The sequence below is a fragment of the Pteropus alecto genome, unplaced genomic scaffold (genome assembly GCF_000325575.1).
Source record: "Pteropus alecto unplaced genomic scaffold, ASM32557v1 scaffold76, whole genome shotgun sequence".
Lineage (NCBI taxonomy): Eukaryota > Metazoa > Chordata > Mammalia > Chiroptera > Pteropodidae > Pteropus > Pteropus alecto.
Window position 1 is genome coordinate 13,720,011 of NW_006443138.1, and position 23,148 is coordinate 13,743,158.

The 23,148-nt window shown below is 34.5% G+C and overlaps 1 pseudogene; it reads left to right on the forward strand.

Moving 5' to 3' along the window:
* The first annotated feature begins 593 nt into the window (after positions 1-593).
* Positions 594-712, forward strand: LOC112472363 (annotated as a pseudogene).
* The last annotated feature ends 22,436 nt before the right edge of the window (positions 713-23,148 follow it).

The window sequence follows — 23,148 nt, forward strand, 5'->3', positions numbered from 1 at the left end:
AAAAATCTAGAAATAGCAAAATCTAAGCCACCAAATCAATAAACAATATTTAGTTAGGGTAATTGAGAGTCTTCAAAAATAAAAACTGACATGAAGTTCAAGGGCAGGAAATTACAGGATGGATTGTAAAGTGAAAATAAGGAAGTTGTTTAATCTTTACAATGTTTGGTTATTATAATGGGAGGGTTCCAAATAGTAAGTGATTGGTTAAAAGTGATTATCTCATACCATTTTTAGGAAGATGACTTGTTTCTTTAACGATTGTCCTAGGTGTTTACAAAAAATAACCTAAGTTAAGTTTTGCTTATGTTCAGAAAATAAGCTAGATTTAGTTTTGCTCACATAGCTTAAAAGGTTGTCTGCTCAGGGAATTCTTGAGTCTGGTCTCCATTTTGTGTTTGACTTTGCTTCGTGTTAAAATTAATCTCCAAATAGAGTGTTCTCTATTTTAATTTATTTAATAATTTGTGTATTTCCTCACATTCTGTTATGTTTTCTGACTTAGTTTCCAAAGTTATGGTGAATTTTTTTTAATTGCTTTCTGGACATCTTAGTGATAGGTTGAGAGAGATTGTATTAGAATCTTCTAGTTAGTCTACGGCCATGCTACCCCAAACAAGCCCAATTTCATCTGATCTTGGAAGCTAAGCAGGGTCGGTCCTGGTTAGTACTTGGATGGGAGACCACCTAGGAAGGCCAGGTGCTGTAGGCATAAAAGACAAATAAGGGATTGTAAGCTGACAAGGTCCTTGCAATCTGTGAGGTCAACAAAGGGTTGCCTTGCCTAAAAAGTAAAAAAAAAAAAAATTAAAAAAAAAGAAAAGAATCTTCTACATAGAGACCATTTTGAATCAGAAACTACTAATTTTGTTTAAAAAGTTGTGTAACATGATTGGATGAAGAACTAGAATCTGGGATGCTGGTTTTGAATATTTTATTTCTTAAGAGAAACAAAGCCTTTTACAACATTTTAAATGATTTTTCTCATCACCTGAGGCCTATTTCAGTATATCCAGGTCATCACAAATCACAGGTGTTCAATGAGTGTAGTTAGGCAGCAGCTACTCTGTGAAAGCTTCTTTTACAGCAAAACTCCTTAAAAGAGCTGTCTGTACACAATTTGTCAGGCTCACTTTCTGGGTAATATCATTCAATTTCATGACTCTAAAATGCTATTAATAAGATGATGGGTTCAAAACTTATAACTGTCTCCGACCTTCTTTAAGTTTGAAGGTATTTAGCCAACTACCACTTGGATGCCTAGTGGGCATCTCAATAAAGAAGTCTTAATTGTATCCTCCTGCCTGTTCCTTCCCAGGTTGTTTCTATATCAGTAAATGACTACCAGTTACCTTGTTGCTCGGGCCCAAGTCCCAAGAGTAATTTCTTTTAATCAAAGTATAATTGACATATTAGTTTCAGGTATACAATATAATGATTCAATATTTGTATATATTGTGAAACGATCATCACAATAAGTCTAGTTAACATCCATTACCATACATACCAAACGAGCCCCTTTCACATAAAGTCAGGTCTTCTTTCAAATAACTGCTTCTGCCTTGAGGCGAGGGGTGACAGAGTCTGTGCATAATCCCTTCAAAAGCCTTTTCTCAGTTTTCCATATCCTGTGGGTCATGTGGGAGTAATTTTTGTTGGTTTTCAAGTTAGATGCTTTAGGTCTCATCTTTCAGGTGCTGGTCTTAAAAGTTGGAACTTGATGTGGGCTAACAACCCGTCCCTCCTCAGGGAAAAGTTCGGGATTTGGGTTTTCTCCACATTGTGTATTACCTTACTGTGGGTGGAGGAGTTTGTTTATGGCAGGATTGTGTCTCAGCATTTCCTACCTGCTTGGATGTGGTTTTATTCTCATTTCCCCAATACAAAGGAGTTGCTCTGCAAGTTTTTAGGTACCCCTCCCCCAAATAAATTGTTCCATATGTAGCTGTAGATTCATTGTTTCCTGGAAAGGAGATGAGTGTTGGATCTTTCAATGTCATCATCTTGAACTGGAACTAAAGGAAATCATTTTAGAAAATTTAATAAAAGATTTCCTACCATGTGTGTTTGCTGCTTGAGCTTGGCACTCTGCCATAATTATCCACGATCTACTTCCCAAAACCACATAATGATTTTGTGTATTCATGTGGATAAAAGTTAACAATGATGTTCCTTCAATTCTTCTCTTGTCAAATGGTTACAATTACATACGAATTTTTTACCAAAGAATTTACAGATAATACTTGGTAAATTGCATTTCTGTGTAAGTGAAATTAAATGGTAGCAAAGTTGTTTGAATCTGAAATAATTCTGATAATTCAAAAAGTAATATTTTAACAATTTTTCCATCTGTGACTTTGATTTGGATGAACCGATGAGCATTTTATCGTTTACAAACTAATTTCCAATTAAAAGCGGCTACTGGGAATATGCTGATAACTTTAATGAAGAACAATGAAATAGCAGATTTCATTTAGTACTTGAATGTGGTAGAATATCATTGGCTCTCAAATATATGGCTTTTAAAATAAAAAGTAACCAAAAATAACTGGATGTGTTATTTTGAATGTAACTCAAACAGAAATATTTTTTCCATTCACATTTTCATGCCAGCCTTGAAAATAAAATGCCTATATCTTTCTTAGTTGAATAGATACTCTAGTCTATCACTTCTTTCTTATTTTTTACAGAACACTGTATCATTTTAAAAATGGAATACACTAAGATGCAATGTGTGATATTGGAGTGTTAAAAAAAGAAAAAAGGTAGTGGAAAGTTCAATTCCACAAAGATAGGCTACGAACTCGGAATTTGTCCCAATGCTTCTTAAATAATATAAAATAAAAAGATAAAGGTAGGAAGAGATCATTTTCTTTGGAATTGTACAGTGTGTGCATCCCTAGTTGCATGGAAAATTGTCTTAGACTGGAAGTTACTTTTGACAAACACAAAGACTCGTGCTTAGATGCCAAAAGACTGCCAATCTCCCCACAGTAGTGCTGTTCAAGCTGACAGACAGATGTTAAACAAAGCACTCTCAACTCTGACTTCTTGTTGATATGCTTCATAAACAGCTTTCTTCCTAAAACAAAAGGCAGAGAATATCCTGGAAGACTTTGCAATTCATTTATGATAATGATGTCAGTCTTAATCCAGCTCCTCAAGGGTATTTGTCCTTCAAGTATCAAACTATAAGATACACTGTTTAATTATAGGTCTTTTACTCCCACACATACAAGTCACTGGTGATTCAATAAATTAGATAATTACCTATATTTTGAGAGAAATAGTATAAACATGAACTGAGAATTTTTGTAGCAAGATCTTATTTGAAAAATGAGAACCAAGGCAAAATAATCCTCATTAATTATTTTAATTAAACCTCTAACAATCTATTTTCATTGTTATTTGAAAAGAATTGCTGCCTGCAGGCAGAAACTTTAAAATTTGAGGTATAATTGACAAAACATATTAGTTTCAGGTATATAATATCATTTGATATTTATATACATTAAGAAATGATCACCACAGTAAGTGTAGTTAACATCTGTCAGTGTACAGTTACAAATTATTTTCTTGTGATAAGAACTTTTAAGATTTATTCTTCTAGCAGCTTTCAAATGTGCAGTGGAATATTATGAACTGTAGTCACTATGCTGTATATTTCATCCCCATGACTTATTAATTTTATAACTAACTGGAAGTTTGTACCTTCAACCTCCTTCATATATTTTACCAACCCCCTTCCCCTTGCATCTTACAACTGCCTGTTTTCTGTATCCATGAGCTCAGATTGTTTCTGTTTTAGATTTCACATATGAGATCATGTAGTATTTTTTTTTCTATCTGACTTATTTCACTTAGCGTAATGCCCTCAAGTTCCACCCATGTTGTCACAAATGGCAAAATTTTATTTTTTATGACTGAATAACATTCCATTGTATATATGCACCACATCTTTATCCATTCATGTCAGTGGATACCTAGGTTGCTTCCATATATCGGCTATTGTAAACAGTGCTTCAGTAAACATAGATGTGCATATATCTTTTTGAATTGTTTTTTTGTTTCCTTTGGATAAATATCCAGTGGAATTATGGAATCACATGATAGTTGTATTTTTAATTTTTTGAGGAAACTTCTTACTGTTCTCCATAGTGGCTGCACAACTTTACATTCCCACCAACAGTGTACGAGTGTTCTCTTTTCTTCACATCATTGCTAGGACTTATTTCTTTTTGATAATAGTCATTCTAACAGGTGTGAGGTATGGTTTTGATTTGCATTTCTCTGATGATTAGTAATGTTGAACATTGTTTCATGTACTTGTTGGTCATCTGTATGTCGTTTTTAGAGAAATATCTATTCAGGTCATCTGCCTATTCTTTTAATTGGATTTCCCCCCCACAGTTGTATAAGTTCTTCACATATCAGAAACTGTTCTTATAAGTACTGTGACTATGAGATTTATGAGAGACTTCCATGAACTCTGCTGTGTGCTGGTATCTTCCACATCCCAACAGAGATGGTCCTGTCAGGAATGTCCAATTTACTCAGTGTGTAATGGATCTCTACTTTGAAAGTGATGTCTCAGGGGATCCAAGAAACTATTTTTCAGTTTATCTGGAGATGGAGAAGGTATGTTCTTATAATAAAATCTACTTTTTAGCCAAGCACAAAGGAAAATGATTTTCCTATACTTAACAAGGAAGCCATCTGGATGGAGGGAGTGAGAGGAAAGCTGAGCTGGCTCCCTCATGGGGTTTGGAACCTGCTGCATTGAGACTTGTAAGAGGAGCCCTGATGTTTCGTTTGCCTCCCACACATCCCCCATTTTTTTTTTTTAATTTGCAAAGCAGACGTCTTTCATTTTCTTTTCCAAGAAATGAAGTTTTGAAGGTCAACTATATTAGAGATAAGAGTTCTTGGGTAGCTGCATTTTGATAGGAAAAAAAAAAAATCTAGTATTTTTGTCATTGAAAATATATTTTATTTCTCTTACATCTTATACATCTTAAAGATGCTTGATTCTGAACATACCTCAAGCTAATACAGACTGAACTGGCTAAACATGAGAATGTATGGAAATAGTTCCGCTTTCTTTATTTTACATTACTGATTTTATTAGGAAATGCTCTAAATTTTGAAGAGAAAAAATAGCAATAGGAAAAAGTGTGTATAGTAAATCTTCTGCAATTCTATAACATTTTCTATTATACTAAAAGACTTGCTGAAACAATTTATACTTGAAAAATTGTGGGGGGATTTCAGAATTAGAAAAATAAAATATTTCAGTAGAGTCAGATGTACTATATTCTGTAAATATGAAAAGTAAAATTCAAAACAAAGACTAGTTGAGGTTGAAGTAATTAATTCATATCTTTGAATATTTATCAAATGTCTTAACATCCCAAAAGGTTATTTCTTTTCCCAGAAAATTTTAGATTGTCTAATCATTGAGAAGACTGAAATGACAAGCTCACAACAATGCAAAGACCCGACTATTCTTTCTCCCTTCATTAACTCCCCAAAATCTTAAATGAGTGCCTGCCTACTCACTGCAGTCACTCTCTGTTTAGACTCAAGCTCTCCTTAGAACTTTATTACCTGAACTCCTCAGTCAATGCGAAGGCTATATGGACGCTAATTTATATAGGTTACCAACACCCTCCTAAATTGTCCAGAGTGTCACCCTAGGAAAACCAAAACTTCAAGGATAGAGCAGGTTTGCTGTCTCCCACCTCAAAAGGTAAAAGAGAAATTGAGAATCTAAGGAAAGCTGAGAGGAGCAGCCCTTTCTATCCCACCCTTTTCACACAACCTCAAGAAAAGTGGTCACTGCTATGAAGTTTGATTGGCAATTATGCTAATTGGTTGGGCTTTGTGAGTAAAGTGGTGAAAGTCCTGTGCGCATGAGAAAGGTCTCCTCTCTTCTCTGGTGCAGTTGCTAAGTGGACAATGGAGAAAGAAAATGAGAGTAGAGGGAGTTGTTTTTCCTAGTTATCTAGTTCTCTCAATGTCTTTCTTTTGCATCTTGGCTCCCATATAGCCTCCAAAATAAACTGGTTCTTGGAAGTTTTCTCTAGGCCTTGGTGAGGAATGCCCTGTTTACTTAACAAGTTCACATGGGCAGGTTTGTTTCTTTAGGGAATTGATGATAGATTACTAGCTTGGAATAAAAACGATTCAGTGCATACTTTTTCTCATGATTTCTTTTCCCTTGGGAACCTCACATAGAAGTATAGTGTTAGGACAGTTCTCAACAATATAATTTAATTTTAGCTTCCACATGATGATATTTTACCTAACCCTTGTTTTGAGCTATCTTTAATTTACCATTGTTTATAAGCTTTATTTCAATCTACCAACATTATTTTCCTCATATAGGAAAATACTGAATTAGGTTAGGAGAGAATGTGAAATAATTATGTCCATAATGAAATTAGAAACTAGTTGGAAGATTAATTGTGTAGATAAGTAAAATAAAGCAAAATAGTATTAAGTAGTATGATAAAACAAACCTAAAACCTTAGTCACCTGATGAGGAGGGTTTTTTTCCCCATTTAGGTTTACTGAGGAATTTACCATAGAATAGAGGGGCTTTAAGCAGGGTCTTGATAAATTAGTAGAATGTCAGTGGCGTTTGCAGTAATGGTTATTCCTTGTGATAAGAATGACAGAGGAAACGTGGTAAAAATTGAAAATTTATGGGTATACTCAAAAGCTGGAGTCTTTAAGTTTATCTGAGGATACTTAGTACAATGGTAGGAATTTTAACTCACAACTTGAAATGGGATCAGATCATGAAGAACTTGAATACTAATCTGAGCTCTTTGAACTATTCTGAAAGAAATTAAGGTCTCCTTATGGTTTTAGAACAGGGATTCAAATTAAAGATGCAGAATGGTTCATTTGATAATGATATGCTTGCTCTTAATCCAGGCCAAATTCATATCCTCTCTGTCCATTAAAGTCCCTTTGTTTGCCCTTAAATCTTTCAATGCTACTTCTAGAGTCATCTCAGCATGATACAAAATGGACCATGCCCTGTCCAAACCCTTCAATTGTTCTTCAGTGCTTTTGAGATAAAGGAAACATTTCATGTGACTTCCCAGACCCTCCATGCCTGGGAGCCTACCTCTGCTTCAATGTTTTGTCATTCACCACATAAAAAGTAAATGATATATTTCTATGAGAATCTGAAGAGAATTTTAAAATGTAGAAACTGAAATGGTGGTAATCATTTAAAAAGCTAAAACAGAAGAAAGACAGCCAGTTAGGAAAGAGATAATCATTTGGATTTCTTATTGGGTTTGAGAAACTTGCACAATTACCTGGTAAAATGTTTCCACATATAGTTGATAGATGGGGCCCAGAACTCATCTGTGAGTAAAAGTAGATTTATAAATTCCATTTTGATATACTTAGACATAATGGTAAAAGTGAAAGCCACACGAATTATTAAAATGGACACAGAAATTACGTAGAAAGACAGAAAAGATTTACTGAACAATTTATAATGCGCACAATTAGTAAGTGGGTGTAAGAGGTACCCAGGAGAAGATACCTTACCAGAGAAGACCCCTCTAGAAAGCCTTTTCAAACTAAAATGCTACACACACACACCCTTATGCATGCATTCACTGGCATATATATATATATATTACAAATACTCCACTTCTCATCTCCCTGTCTTGCTTTATCGCTCTTCATAGTACTTTCCACCATCATTTGTTTATTCACATGTATGTCTTCCCTCATGAGAACAGAGGCTTTGTTTCATTTCCACTGTATTTCTGCCTCTGGAATAGTGATTAGTACATGAAAAGATTCTAATAGATCTTTGTTAAAATAGCTGAATAAAAATAAAGGCATAAACTCATATGCTACTAAGACATTTTCCAGAAACATTGAGAATTTCAGCATTTGGGAGTAGAGAAAACAAATGATTCACTTAGAGTCACTCAGGATTCTGGATGGAAGAATTCTTAGGAGCTGTCAGACACATTGTCAAATAGATGGATTAAGAAACCTAACTAAGGCAAGCAAGGCTAGAAGGGGATTATAGGCTTGGAGAAAAAAGTATACAGTAGCATTTTGCAAGCATAAAGTGAGTAGTATATGCAAAGTCCTCCCCCAAAGTTTCTGACTTCTAATTAGCTCTAGATTTATATTCCAGTGTTGACCTCAAGCATCTCAAATTTAACTCATTCAAAATAGAATTTATCAGTCCTTTATAAGAAAAAGCTTTTGTTCCTTTACTGTGCCACAGCAAATTACACTATACACATCCACTCAATTTTATAAGTCAAAACATTAGAATTATCAATTACCATTTCCTTTTAGTCATAGTCACATCAGGTCACCATATCCTGCCAAATCCCATTTAGAAATGTCTCTAAAAGCTGGCCTTCAATCATCCCTACTGCAACCTCTCTGGTTTAGGCACCCACCATTACTCTGCTAACTTATTAATGCAACCTTCTGTTTCACTCATCAGCTGTTTAGATATTTAGGCCATTCTCCACACCTTTGTCATTGCTGTTTTTCTAAAAACAATCATCACCAATATTTAAGATATCTGATGGCTCCTAATCGACCACAAGGTAAAACCATTCATTCGTTCACTATGCATTACTCATTGTGCCAGATTCCTGGGATTCAATGACGAACAAGAGAGTCGTGATTGTCCTTCCTATGCTTGTTCTCCCTTACCGTTTTTTGCCCCCCTCTTTAATTACTCCCCTTCCACCCCTGACCTATGAATGTTGCCATTTTCCCCTTAAGAACTGGATCTCTGAAGGCGGGATGTCTCCTCCCACATGCGCTTGCAGCGTGAGCCCAGGGCCTGGCACACCTGGCTCCACCTGGAGTGCAAACCTAGGACCTTCTGAGTGTAAAGCAGATGTGCTAACCACTACGCTATGGAGCGACCCCTCTCCTTTACCTTTTCAAGCTCATCTTTAAGCACTTCCTCGCCATGCACTCTTTTTTCCTCCATACTGGGTTATTACCATCTGCGAATATTCTGGCCCTTTTCACAATTTATTGTCTTTGTATAGGCTGATCCTACTAACTAGAAAAAATCTACCAAAATTGAAATAAGAAACTTCTCAAACACCATTCCTTCCGTGAAAGGTGTTTATGTCCGTGGCCAAGATGTTTCCTCTTAACCAGTTCTAGCACTCTGCTTATGTTTCTATTGTACTTATTATGTTTACCTTTCTCTTCTCCCTTTGCGACCTCCTGTAAAAATGTGTATACCTAAAGCATGATACAGTGGCTGACACACTGTAAACACTGAATGATTGAGAAGCAGACTGGGAAGTGTTTGAGTACTCCGGAGTCAGATAAAGTCAAGAGAAGGTTACAAGTGCAGATTTTGGAAACAGACAATTTGAATTAAATCACTAGTTTTTTGTCGTAGAGCTTGGAAAAGTCGTTTAATATTCTTTTTTATTATAATAGAAATTTTCAAGGGTATACAAAATCAAAGAGAATAGGATTATGAACCTCCCTCATGTGCTCATCACCCATCGCCAGTTATTATCAACACAAGTCCAATCTTGTTTCATCTATGCCTTGTGTACTTTCCCCCTCTCCTTCTGAACCATTTTGAAGCAAATCCCAAACTCCATCACTTTAATCCATAAATACTTTATCATGTATCATTAAAAGACAAGAACTATTTTTATAAGACTATAATATCTCAAAAGTTAATTTCTTAATATCATTAAGTATCCAATTCAGATGTTCTCAGATATCTCTAAATAAGCATATGTGTTAACAGGTCGTGTGAATGAGTAACCTTATAATTTCAACATATCATGTACTGATCCATGTTTTAAGTATATCTTAATGTTTCCTCTTTCTCTTTCCTCCCTGCTGTTTTGCTGTTGAAGAAACCAATTTCTTGTTGCCTATAGATAACAGTGCTTCTCAGATATTAATGAACCTATGAATTACCTGAGAGTCTTGTTTAAATTCAGATTATGAGTCAGTGGGTCTGGGTGGAGGCCTGAGAGTCTGCATTCTAACAAACGCGCACCTAATGCCAAAGCTGCTGGTCCATGAGCAACACTTCCTTTTATTTTATTTTTTAATTTATTTTTTATGGTGACATTGGTTAACGAAATCCGTTAAGTTTCAGCTGTACATTTTAACAGTAAGGCATATATATTTATATTGTGTGTTCACCTCCCATAGTTAGATTTCTTTCTGTCATCACATATGTGACCCCTTTTACCCCATCTACGTCTCTCCTCCCCACTTCCCCCTACCCTCTGGTAACCACTAGTCTATTGTCCATTTCCATGTATGGGCAACATTTTAGAAATAAGAGCATAGGGTGTCTCACATTCTGGATTTTCTAATTTCATCTTTCTGATGTCACTTGCCATGTTCCTCTGTACTTTACGATGCCCTCCCTGTAAACTGATAGTTAATCTCTAATCATGTTTCGGGACCTTGGCTACACAATACCATCACTGAGGAACTTTATAAAATCCTCATGTCAAAGCTATATTTCAGACAGTGTATTCAGGGTAAAGTCCTTGATTCTTCACTTTTATTTCCCAGTTTTTAGAACTCATTGTTCTAAACTCATTGTTCTAAAAGCTGGGAAATAAAAGTGAAGAATCAAGGACTTTTCTAAAAGATTTTACTTAAATGCCCTTATTTAAATATGTTAATATACTTGTGTCTATTTACCTATCTATGCATACATATAAAATAATCAGAATTCTTAGTAGAAAAAGAATTATATATTTTGCAACATATGTATCGATGAACCATCTAAATGTTAAACAAGTTGCTGTTTTGGGTGATGGTAGTGGATTCTTTTTTTCTCTTTTGTCTTCTTGTTCTGTATCTTTTTAGGAGTTATAAAATGCAAGTATCTCAGCAATAGGTGTTCATAAACACTTGACACTGACACTTGACACCTGGCCTTCCCCATGCTTGGACTTCCACTTCTGCTGAAATCCTCTCAGCATCCCGAGGGCCCCAAAGCAGTGCCAGAGCAAGCCTGGCTTTCTGTTGCAGCTCAAAGGATGAGGAAATTCTTTTCCATGTGCCTAAAGCTCTCTCAGGCTTCTCCCTTTTTAGTCTGAGTACAGGCCTTTATCAGGGAAAATTCTTTGTCTTGTAAACTAAAGCTGCTTTCAGCTCTGCAAAATTCCTAAGGCAAAGAAATAGTAGGCTTTGCTCACTGGCTAAGAATAGAGAGAGGTGAGAAAAATATGGAGAACAAAATAAACTAGAATATGTCTTTCTTCTCACTTATAGTAGTTATTGACAAGTCTGTTTTTTCTACTTTCTTGCTTTCTTACTATTGCTTTCACGAAAGCATTTACATGAAAAACACAGTATTAAACTTACCCTAACGAAACACCTGGGAATTTTATGGACATGGATGGTTAAATATGTGGGCCACTGAAAATTTACAGTTAATCTGAAAACTTTCAGAAAACATTTTCTATATGTGTTTGTCCATAATAGGGTTAAAGATTTTAATCTGCAATCTGTCTAGTAATCAGAGATAATATTTAATCAGTATGCCTCAAATGAAAATCCCTTTGAATAAAATCAGTTTCAAGGATTTTTATAATTTACAATTGGATTTTTAAAATACAATATATACAAGATCAGAGTTCTTTGGAATATTTATGTAAACTAGCTCTGACTTTTCAAACCCAAGGCTGAAAATATGATGAAAACTAAAAATATACCAGAAAATAAACTACTATATGGTTGGCTAGAGGCTAAATTTTTTCAGCTGCTGCTATTGATTTATATCTGCTTTTATCTCACCATAATATTGAATGTGTTGAGGAGTGGGTGCTTTAAAAGTATAAGTGGTATTATAATTATGATTAGCATAACACTTCATAAATTACAAAATATAATGAATGTATATATGCTGATAAACCAACTCAAAATCGCATTTAATCATTACAATACCCCCATGAGATAGGTACTACTATTATGATTTTTTTAATGAGCTGAAAACTGAGGCTCAGAAGAATAAAGGCTCACAGATAGAAATCTGTCAGAAATTAGAACTCAGTTTTTCTGATTGCAGATCCTGATGTGCTTTTTTAATGCACAGACTAGATCTACATGAAATCTGGTATGAGAGGCAAAAGTATATTTAGGACTACTCATATCTATGATTAAATAATCAAGGGAAATGATTTGCTAATATACTAAATAACTACATTTGGATATTACATTAAAAATTTGAAGTGCTGTTGCTTCTTTAATCAAATTTTATTTAGCCTTCTAAGAAGTCTGAATTAATACTTCAATACCTGACTGACAGATGAATAAACAGAGGTCTAGGTGAAATTGCAGAACTCACCCAAAATTAGTAATTTAAATTGTGACAAACTCAGAATATTCTTAGTCCTGATTCCCCAATGTGACCTTTTCCACTAGAACCGCTTCATTTATAAATATTTAGCCTAAAACTTACCAACAAAATTATATTTGGTGACCTATACCCATTTTAGGACTACAAAGCTATTTAAATTTCTGTGAAGAAGAAATATGCATACAAGATAGTGCATTTCCTTGTAAAAACAAAGCAAAACAAAAACTAGCTATGTTTGTGATTTGTGATTATACAAATATACACCGTTCAATATGTATTGCTACTAACCTTTACCCTACTCATTGGTTTAATCCTTTAGCCCAATATTTAGCCATAAAGCAAATTATGAAATAAACATTTGGTGCAAATGAGAACAGATATTTTGTTTCCAAAGGTAAAGATGTTGACCTGCTTACAAATTATCCTCTGAGACACATCCTACATCATTAAGACTTTGATTGTTATCAACATTATACTTCCAGAATTTCCAATCTCTTAGACAGACTTCGTTACAGAGAAACTGAACATATTGTGCAGTTGAGTCCTCAAGGACTTGCAAGCCACACAGCTGTGAAAAGCTCTTTTCTTGAAGCGAGTTGGGCAGAAGTAGAAAGGTTTATTTAAGCCTATATATAAGGTGATTCAGGAAGGAAGTAGCTTTCAGCCCAATTCCCACCAGCCGAGTTGGAAATTTGTCTTGATACCTCTATCTAAGAAAAGAGTATTTGGACATTTGATACTTTATAGAAATCAGTGAGGAAGGCTCTGATATTTTTAAAAAGCAAAATATTTAAGTCTCACACTAAAATTTTAGGTACTTCTGATAGAAGAAAGTGGCTCCATTGCTTATAGTGACACCAAAGACTCAATGTGAATCAAATAAGTTTTGATGATTCTGAAAATCTCCTGGGAGCTTCAGACAGCCCATCGGCAAGCTACCCGTGTAACTAACCAGAGGTGACTTTAGAACTGTCATTTTCCCACCCAGGGAAGCTTTCCAAAGAACCATATGCCACTAGAAATATGACTGTCACAATTTAGCATCTGAACCTAATGCTTGCCTTCTAGCTTAAAGAATGGTAAAATTCTTCAGCTTCCTACTGTATTCATGTTCTCTTGCATTCAATTAAATTGTTATGTTATTTGTGGTCAGAGGTACAATGGCTAGATATGTTTATAAAAAGATTATATCTTTACGAACAGGATCCTTAATTTCAGAAGCAAACAACCTCTTTGAACTACAGCAGAGTTATGGTACTTAACACTGCTCTAAACCTTCCCAGTTCTTCAAGGTCTTGATTCCTGAATAATGAAACCCAGGCATAAGAAAGTTACTGAAAATATCATGCATAAACTTATGACATAAATGCATCGTTGCTCCCAGGGATTGTGCATGTTAACAGACCAAGAAACGTTAAGTAAAAATAATGACCCTCAAGGGAATTACCTTCAGGCACCAGTGAGCAGGAAGGAGAAGAATATTTCAGGGCACTGGTCTCTGTTCAGCATGCCAGAATTCATGTGACATGAAGAGATGACTTCAATACATAAGTTTGGTCCCAAAATAAAGACTATATTGGGCTGGTCTCCTATAAAGCAACAATTTTCTTCATCCCAATAATAATAACAACAATAAAAATGTTAGCACTGTATATTATTTGCTAACACATTTTATTCTTAACAAGCTTGAGGTACACAAAGACTTCATTATCCACCTCTTTTTTTTTTTGTCAGAAAAGAAAAGGCAGACTGGGGCTCTAGATTACTTTATAATAAATAATAAGTCTTACGAATTAAAATGAACTTCTGGGCTGTAAAAGCTGAGTATTCATTGATTGTGGCAGTATTCTTTAAAGGCATGTATGTCTGTCACAAAAAGAACATTTTTGCTGAATAGAAAGTGAGAATAGTAGTTATTGCTACACTGGGAAGTGCTATGAGCATGAAATGTAGAAAAAACAAGTACAGAGAACAAAAAAGCTTAAAAAGAAAAGAATAAAATTAAAGGAAATAACGAAAGGTATAAAAAATAAGGAAAATATTAAAAATGTCCTCAGCAATTCTAATACATGTTTTTATTGTTAGAAAAGGGGAGAAAATTTCTTACAATCTTTATATTTAAAGATGTTTCTTGACCCACTCTCAATGAGATATAGATTTTAAATTCTGAAAATCATGAGAATCTTTCAAAAAGAAACTCATTCTTTTTATCTATCTGTCGATGACATTGGTTAATGAAATCCAATAAGTTTCAGCTGTTCACTTTAACAGTAAGTCATATATACATGTTTACACTGTGTGTTTACCTCCCATAGTTAGATTTCTTTCTGCCACCACATATTTGACCCTCTCTTTATCCTATCTACCTTCCCTTTCCCAAGAAATTCATTCTTGACCAAAACACCTTGTAAGCTGCTGCCAAGTGATGAGATGAGACAGACAGAGACATTCATGAAGCAATTTCTCCATGGCACATAACATTTGTGCCTAAAGATCATCCTGTTGATTTGATTACATTAACTCCATTTTGTAATATACTCTGATATTGAGATACATCCACTTCTCCAAATGAAATTGGAAGAAGAAAGGTTTAGGAATAGAATATCGAGCAGGGCAAATAAATAGTTGGAGCATTCAGATGTCTTTATATCTTTGATATCCCACTTTCTAAATAATGTACTATATTTCTAATATTTATATTCCAAATATTCAACATCTCTGCCATGTTCAAATGTAAAATATTAAAATAAGTTATATTTTAAGCCTCGATAACAATATAATATTATAAAGGGGACATTAAAATAATGGACTCTCCCTGTCCATTTTCCAATGTTCTTTTAGGAGAGCTCAAGTATGCAGCATCGTTAGGAATTATAGTAATATGCTTCATGCAGATTAAACAAAATTTATCTGGATGTGAGGAAAAGATATATTAGAAAGTTATATCAAATTAAGATGAGATCCTCCAGTTCTATCTCCACATGTATCTTAAGATTTGGGGTAAAATTTAGGCTTCCATTAAATAATAGCCTAATTGATTAACACAGTTATTGATAATGCTCATGTTCTGTTGCTCATGCCAGACTCTTAAGGGGATAAGATTAGCTTAAGACAAAAAAAAAAAAAAAAAAAGTTCTGAAGATTAATGAAACTAAGGGTAGCAAAGAAAGAAGATGTTAGTTCTGACACATCAGCTGTGTATTTCAAGTACAGGAGCATCTGTCTCCTGTCTGAAGGCCTATTACTGTTAAATTTGTGAAAGCAACAACACTTAGTGGAGCTTTATTTTTTTTTCTCCTGTGGAAAGGCATCTCTTTGACAAAGTTGAAAGAGAATTCTTGAGTATATGAAAAATGCTTACTTTAAAAAAACCTACTTTTCTTCATATATCTTGACCTTAGATCTTTCATTTCTTGCCTTTATTAAGTCTGACTACACAATCCTGAACAAATCTGAGCAAACCCATTGAGAGTACCACCAATAAGGGACTGCTCAAATAGAGAAGGGATAGAAGCCCAGTATAAACAGGCTATAAGATTATTGAGGACCAATGAAAGGAGAGCCAGAGGGAGAATCTCAGTCATAGTCAGTGAGGAAACCAAATATCATGGCCACAAAGGAAGAACTGAGCATCAGGAATCAGGTACTTGAGTTGCCTTTACGATACAGAAACAAGGCTCCGTAATGCTTATGTTGCTATGACAAGTTAAAATAGCATACAATATTTTTTATATAATATGAACATAAAAAACAAAACAATGTATAAAAAAACAGGATATACCAAGTATTAATTGTGGCTATTTTATGTGATAGGAAATAGTTGCTTTTGTCTTTTTCTTTAACTGGGTATTTTTTTCCTTCAAATTCTCTGACATGGATGAAATTTACAATAGAAAAACATCTGACCTTTTGTTTTAATGAGTGTGGCAGAGAATTATATTTGAAAAAGTAAGAGCGATTAACGTGATTATCTGCAATCAGCACTCTGGGTGTAACACCTTCCATGACCTCAATAAATGCACAATCTATGATATACTAAGTAGCCCTATATATTTCATTTAACGCTAGTTCTTTTATTTTTTCCTGTATAGAAAATTAAGGTTCTGAGCTTTTAAATTACATCATAATTACCATCATTGCCATTCTTATTTTCACTATCTCACTTTAGATATTTAACATAGATACTCGGAAAATCTACATGTTGTTCCAGAATAGCTACCTAACAAATTCAAAGACTTTTGATATGCTTTTATATTTGATAAACTATTATCAATAATTTTTGTTTAGCAGTCTCATCCAAAACTTCTTTGGGCAATTTATTCTAAAAGGGGAACAGAATTTCATGTTTTACAGCAAAATAGGCACCTATTTGAAGAACAGCAACACCATTACTCATTTGAGTAATCCTTATTCCATGAACCACTATGTGTTTATATCTGCTTTTGTTACGTTACAACAATTTACTACCACCTCCATCCTCGAGAAAGCCTTGATAAGGGAAGCTAATTTCAAAGTATGCTATAGGATCCTGATCACATGGCCCCCCAATTTTTTTTTCTACTATTTCTTTAAAAATTATTATAGATCAAGTTCCTAATTCATATCTTTTTAGTCAAACCCTTTTTTCAATCCTCATATCAATAGGAGAGCAAACCAGAATCTCTTTAATAATAGAATTATACTGTTATTTGACATAACAAAAATTGAACTATGATCTTCCCTACTGTTAATGAACAGCAGTTCAATCCACTCATCCACTAAGAATTCACATTTGTTTATGTTTTTTTTTCCCCCCCGAAAACCTAAACATCTCAGGTGCCACCTCCCTAAGGAAATCTCCCCTTCAGGCTGTGTCAGCTGCCCCTTCTCTGGGTTCTTGTGACCTCCCAAGCTTCTTCCAGTTGGGAGAATGGTATAATAGCATATAACTAAAATGCTGGCCACCCAACATGGCTTCATGAAAGTCTCATCATCTAAGGTCATGTCTATCTGTATGATCCTCTAAGAAGTGTTACTGTAACTAAAACAATATAACTAATTTGTTATGCCAGTTCTCAGTGAGAAACCAATCAATTCCAAGGCCTTTAAGCTTTAACTGTCTGGTACCCAATAACATTCCCATTGTTTCATCATCCAGGTTGTCAAACGTGACTAATTCTCTATACATGGAAACCATATAGTTCAAATCTCAGGCCATATAAATTATGTATATTAAGCATATAAAATATAGAGTCATGGAACATGTAATATCTGGTGGAATGAAAGAGTTTAAGACTCAAAGATAAACCTGACTGGTTTCATTGTCTTTTTTTGAGTTTAACTATTTTTAGATCTCTAGCACACTCCTTCCTCTGTTTAAAAGAGATCATCTGGGAGAGAAGCAGGGCCAAGGGCTCTCATATTAGACTAAATTCTGGCTTCAGTTCCATGAAAGAGAGGTCCTCCAGGATATGCAATGGCCAATGAAAAGAGGCTGGATAAATATCGTATACTCTGACTCTTGCACTCTCTAAAATTTTTAACAACGTAATGACCGCAATCAAGAGGTGCATTCTCTGGGCTCATTTACCATAATTATTAAGGAGCCAACCCTGAATATATTCCATCTGGCACAAAAGAAGTAAAATTCCTTTAACAAGAAGTATATCAGAGAACACAGGGCCACTGAGTCATCCAGGCACTCTGAGGAGCCTTTCGATGTACCCTAATGCTTCTCTCTCACGGAGCTAGACAAAGAATGGCATTTTCTGTCAGAATCTCTAACTCACTTAGCACTCTGTGTCCGGGCCTGGCCATTTGTTTGTTTGCCTTAAGCCTGGACCTGATTTAGTTAGACAAGCAGCCCCAGCCAGATTCTTGTCATTCAAAGTAACTTCCTGATCCTCTTTATTTTATTAATGTCACTAGTCTGTTCCTGACACCCTGGAAAGACTTTGTCAATTATCATGTTCTTCATACATAAACGTTTAAATTCCAAAATAAATTTAAGCCACTTCAAGTTGGATTTTATAATATTTAAATATATTTAAAGCTCACATGGCAAGTTTGGAATTTAAAAGAAATGTATAGAAAGTAATTTTATATGGCAAAGTAGCCTGAAAGAAAAGAGGGAAGAATGTGTGTTGGAATAAGCATCGGACTAGGGGTTAGAGAGTCTGGATCCCTGCTTTCACAAAGGTTTATTGTGTAATCTCAGGCAAGTAAATGATCCAACTTTTTAACTTTATTCTTTTGTCCTTTCCAACCAGAGTGTTGGATCAAGTAATCTTCACATTCTCATTAGCTTTAAAATTTTACTAAGTTATGTTTTAATCCACTACCTGAATTATGAGCACTAAGCCTCTAAGTATCAACACAAAGGACCCATTACATACAATAGTCTCCAATTCCACTTGTGAACTACACCTTTCACCACATATGCCACCCACACAAAAGTCTTAGGCTCTTTCTCTGAATGAAGATAATTGTAGCTCATGTCATATGAGTCATTGGCTGGTTTTCCAGTCTTCTGCTTCACGCACATTAATTCCTTACCTTTAAAAAGTAGGATAATTGTGCCTTTTTTCAAAAAGTTGTTATAAAGATCCAATAAGATAATACATATTGTGGTGCTAATATATCTGAAGGAGAAAAGAATGAGTTTGATTTTGACAGATAGAATTACTTATATGCCATTGGCTATTCTGACCTAAAACCATAAGAGACATTGAACTAGATGTGAAATTATTAGTCAAACAATTTGTCTTTATTTTTCCCTCTATTCTCCACTATCCCTAATGAGGCTGTAAATTAAACTGTAGCAGAATTCATGCTCATAATTGGATTCACTGTAGTATCTGTGTTTGGCACAGTATTTAGTACATAGAAGAGCTTCATGTTTGGTGGAAGTCATGGGGGTTTGGAGATACCCGAGAAGGAATAGATTAAGAAAAGTTCAGGGAGACAGCTAGAAGGCTATTATAGTAATATGATAGAAATATTTATAACTTCAAAAATATCAGCAGTGAAGATGGTGATGTGGATGCACTTGAAAAACATTTATATTGTAGAGTCGGCGATACTAGCTGATAATGTAGATGAGACTGGAAAGGAGAGGAGTCTGTCAGATTTTTAGCCTGAATTGGATAGAAGATGGTGTCATTTACAGAGTAGAGTTTTTGTACATATTAAATCCGAGATGACTGTGAGGTATCAAAATGTCAGGCAGATGGTTGGATATGAGAATCTTGAAATCGGAAGCAATGTGAAAGCTCTAGAAAAACAACACTCAGATTATAAGTGAAGTCATAGAAGTCCATGGCATTTCCTAGACGAAAGGATAAGAATGAGAAGAGAGTCTAGAAGAGGATCCTGACATTTTCTAACATATCATGGTGTAGTTCAGAAGGAAGAACCAATAATGAGACCAATAAGTAGATGACAGAGATAGTGGGGCAAAATCTGGAAAGCCAAGGCAGAGTAGTATTTCTAGTAAAAGAGAGTGATCAGCTAGCTGTATAGTATGCAACTGAGTCATGCAAATGATGAGTACTTAGAGACATTCATTTGATGTAGTAACATAGAGCTTATTGGTGAACCCAGTATGAGCAGTTCTTGTGGAATGGAAAGAGAGGAAATTAGCACCTATTGAAAAGTAAGCGAAGTGAAGACGCTAGAAAGCAAAGACGCTGAGACACTGAGCATAAACAATGTTTTTGATTATTGCTAAGTTTGTTAATAAGAAAGTAGAGCAATAAATGGAATTTTTTTTGTCTTTAAATATAGATGATATTGATCATCTTAGATGATAACTGGAAGGACTTGGTAGAAAACTTAGGTCGAAATATAAGAAAGAGGTAAGAAAAACAAATTTTGAATGGACAAACAGATGGGATTCCAAAGGTAGAGGAGTTGTTCTTATTTATTCCATTGTAACTAGAAGTAGAAAAATTGTTACTATAGTTAAAGGAAGGCTTAATACACAAGTTGAGGTAGTTCTCAATCAATGGCATCAACGGAGATGGTGAAGATGGGAATTTGAGGAAAGTAGAAAAGTATGAAGTAATCACTGAACAGAATAAGAAGGTTGCAGACGAAGAAAAGAAAAAAAAAGACATTCCATGAAGAAAACAAAGTGAAAATAGAAACAAACCAAAAAAAAAGAGTAGACAGCAAATAAAAGGAGTCATTGAAGAAAATAGACATGGTTGGTAGAAACAAATGCAGGTCACCATACTCCATTCCCATGTGTTACACCATTAAGGATCATTTCACTCCAGTATGTTTTCCACAACTCCCCACACCTCATCTCTTCTAACTTCTCCAGTTATTGCCAAAAAATACTTTACTCTTTCTTTTTGGCCTAAATGGTTTCTATTTTCTTTGTTCCATTCATGAGCCTAAATTGTACTCTAGTTATGGTTTGTAAGCTGTACATCATACTAGTAAAAATATCTGTTTTGAGGAAGAGGACAAGTATATATTTTAAAATGAAATAAGCATAATATATCATAACTGCTCACCAGTTCAAACAGATTATAAACTCAATTTCCCCCCATCTCACTACTTCTTTTACTTGAGTCTGCTTTATCTTAGGGTCCAATGAGTCAGAATTTAAAAAAGAAATTTAATATTTATCACATTTTCTTATATATTTGGAGATTAACCCCTTACCAGATATATAGTTTGCAAATATTTCTCCCATTCTGTACATATTAGCACCCACGTGTCCATTGCAGCACTGTTCACAATTGCCAAGATGTGGAAACAACCTAAATGTCCATTGTCAAGAGAATGAATTAAAAATGTGGTACATGCATACACTGGATACTATTCAGGCTTTAAAAAGAAATTTTGCAATATGTGACATGGATGAACCTTGAGGACATTATGCTAATGTCCAGTAACAAAGAAATACTATAATAAACCAGTAACAAAGAAAATACTATATGATTCTGCTTATATAAGGTAACTAAAATAGATTCATGGAACCAAAGAGTGGAATGAATACTTGCTAGGGGTAGGAGGAAATGGGGCATTTCTGATCAATGGTCATAAAGTTTCAGTTAAGCAGGGTGGAAAAGCTCCAAATATCTGTTGTAGAACATTGAACCTATAGTCAACGATAATATATTGTGCACTTAAGAATTTAGGAAGGTAGGTCTCATGTTAAGTATTCTTAATATGAATAAATTCTAATAAAATTTAGAAATGTATTAACAGTAGTATAAATAATTGCAAACTCCCAAAAAATCAAAAAGAAAAAAATTGTTCATGATCCGATAATCCTAAATAACTTGATATTTAGCCTACCAGTACTTTTTGTCATGCACATCCCTAATTTAAATATCACAATCAGAACAATATGGTTTGTTTTACTTTTTCTTAAGAATAACATGGTACTACAGCTATATTTGGCATAAGATTAAGTCAATCATCATAAGTCTGGTACAGTCTGTTTTAGGCACTGTAGATAAAAAGGTTACCAAGACATAGATACCAATAATCTACAAATTGATAAGTTATTATTAAAAAAAAAAAGAGGTATGAATACAATAATGGAAAAACAAATGAATAATTCAGAAAAAGCATCACAGAGGAGGAAGTATCCTTCCAAGATCTTCATAGGAACTGACAATCCTATGAAAGAAGCCTAATTATGTCCCTAATTTTATAGATAATTAAACCAAGACACTTATGATTAATAACTTGTCTGAAGTCACACAGCTAATATGTCATGTGGCTAGGATTTATACCCTGGCAGTCTGATGGCAGAGCCCATGCTCTTTTTTTTTAATCATTAGGTGATGCTATTTCTTTTTACCAGCAGGATTTTATTTAGTAGAAGCTATGCACAAAGGCAGGACAATAAAAGTCCATGTTATACTCAAGGAGGAGCCAGATGTTTTCTCTAGTTGTCTAGAGGGTTGACAAAAGGTAATAAAAGTGATGACACTGTAAGAGTTTGCAAATAGGTTATAAAAAGCATTTAGTGCCATGTTAAGGAATTTTAAATTTATTCTGCAGGCAATAGAGAGCCACTCAAAGGTTTTAAGCAGAAAGAAGATGTGGTTTCTGACTTTTAATTAGTAATACTGGCATCACCAGTTTTAAAATTAGGAATCATTTATTTTCTTTACATTGTTTTTAAGTTGTTTTTAATGAGATAAAGATATCATCAAGAACATTAACAGTAATAACAGCTTAGATGGAGCAAGAAAATCTGAGCCTAATTCCCTAGGGAAGTTGGGCAAATATTAGGATAGATACTGTCATTTTTGTCTGAGTATAATGGCTTCAGAGCTTTTGCCACAAGCTGGAAGGACCATCTTCCTGTTTCTTGTGTTATCCAGATAGCCTTAGTCAGACTGTAGAAATTAAAGAAGGTGCAGTCAGTGAGACATTAGCTTTAAAGGTTAAGTGGATATAGTTGATCAAGTAAAGGATGTAAATTGACTATTGGAGAGAATACCTCTGATTAGGGACTTTCTTTTCTGGTTACTTTGCTACAGTCATTTTTCACTGCTATATGACTACAACAAATAGAATGCATTCTTTGACTTACTCTTCCTTCCTTGAGGAATGCACAATGATTTTACTAGAAAATACAATAGAATTTCAAATCAAGGCTATACTTTAAGATGTCATTCTCGAACCTAAAAAATCTACTTGGGAATCTGTCATTTTGTTTTACATGGTATTAGATATCATACAGACCAAGTATTTTGGAGATATGTCACATTCTAATTATTCTAAATTGATATTACACTTAACCCTTTTTAAAAATTAAAAAAAAA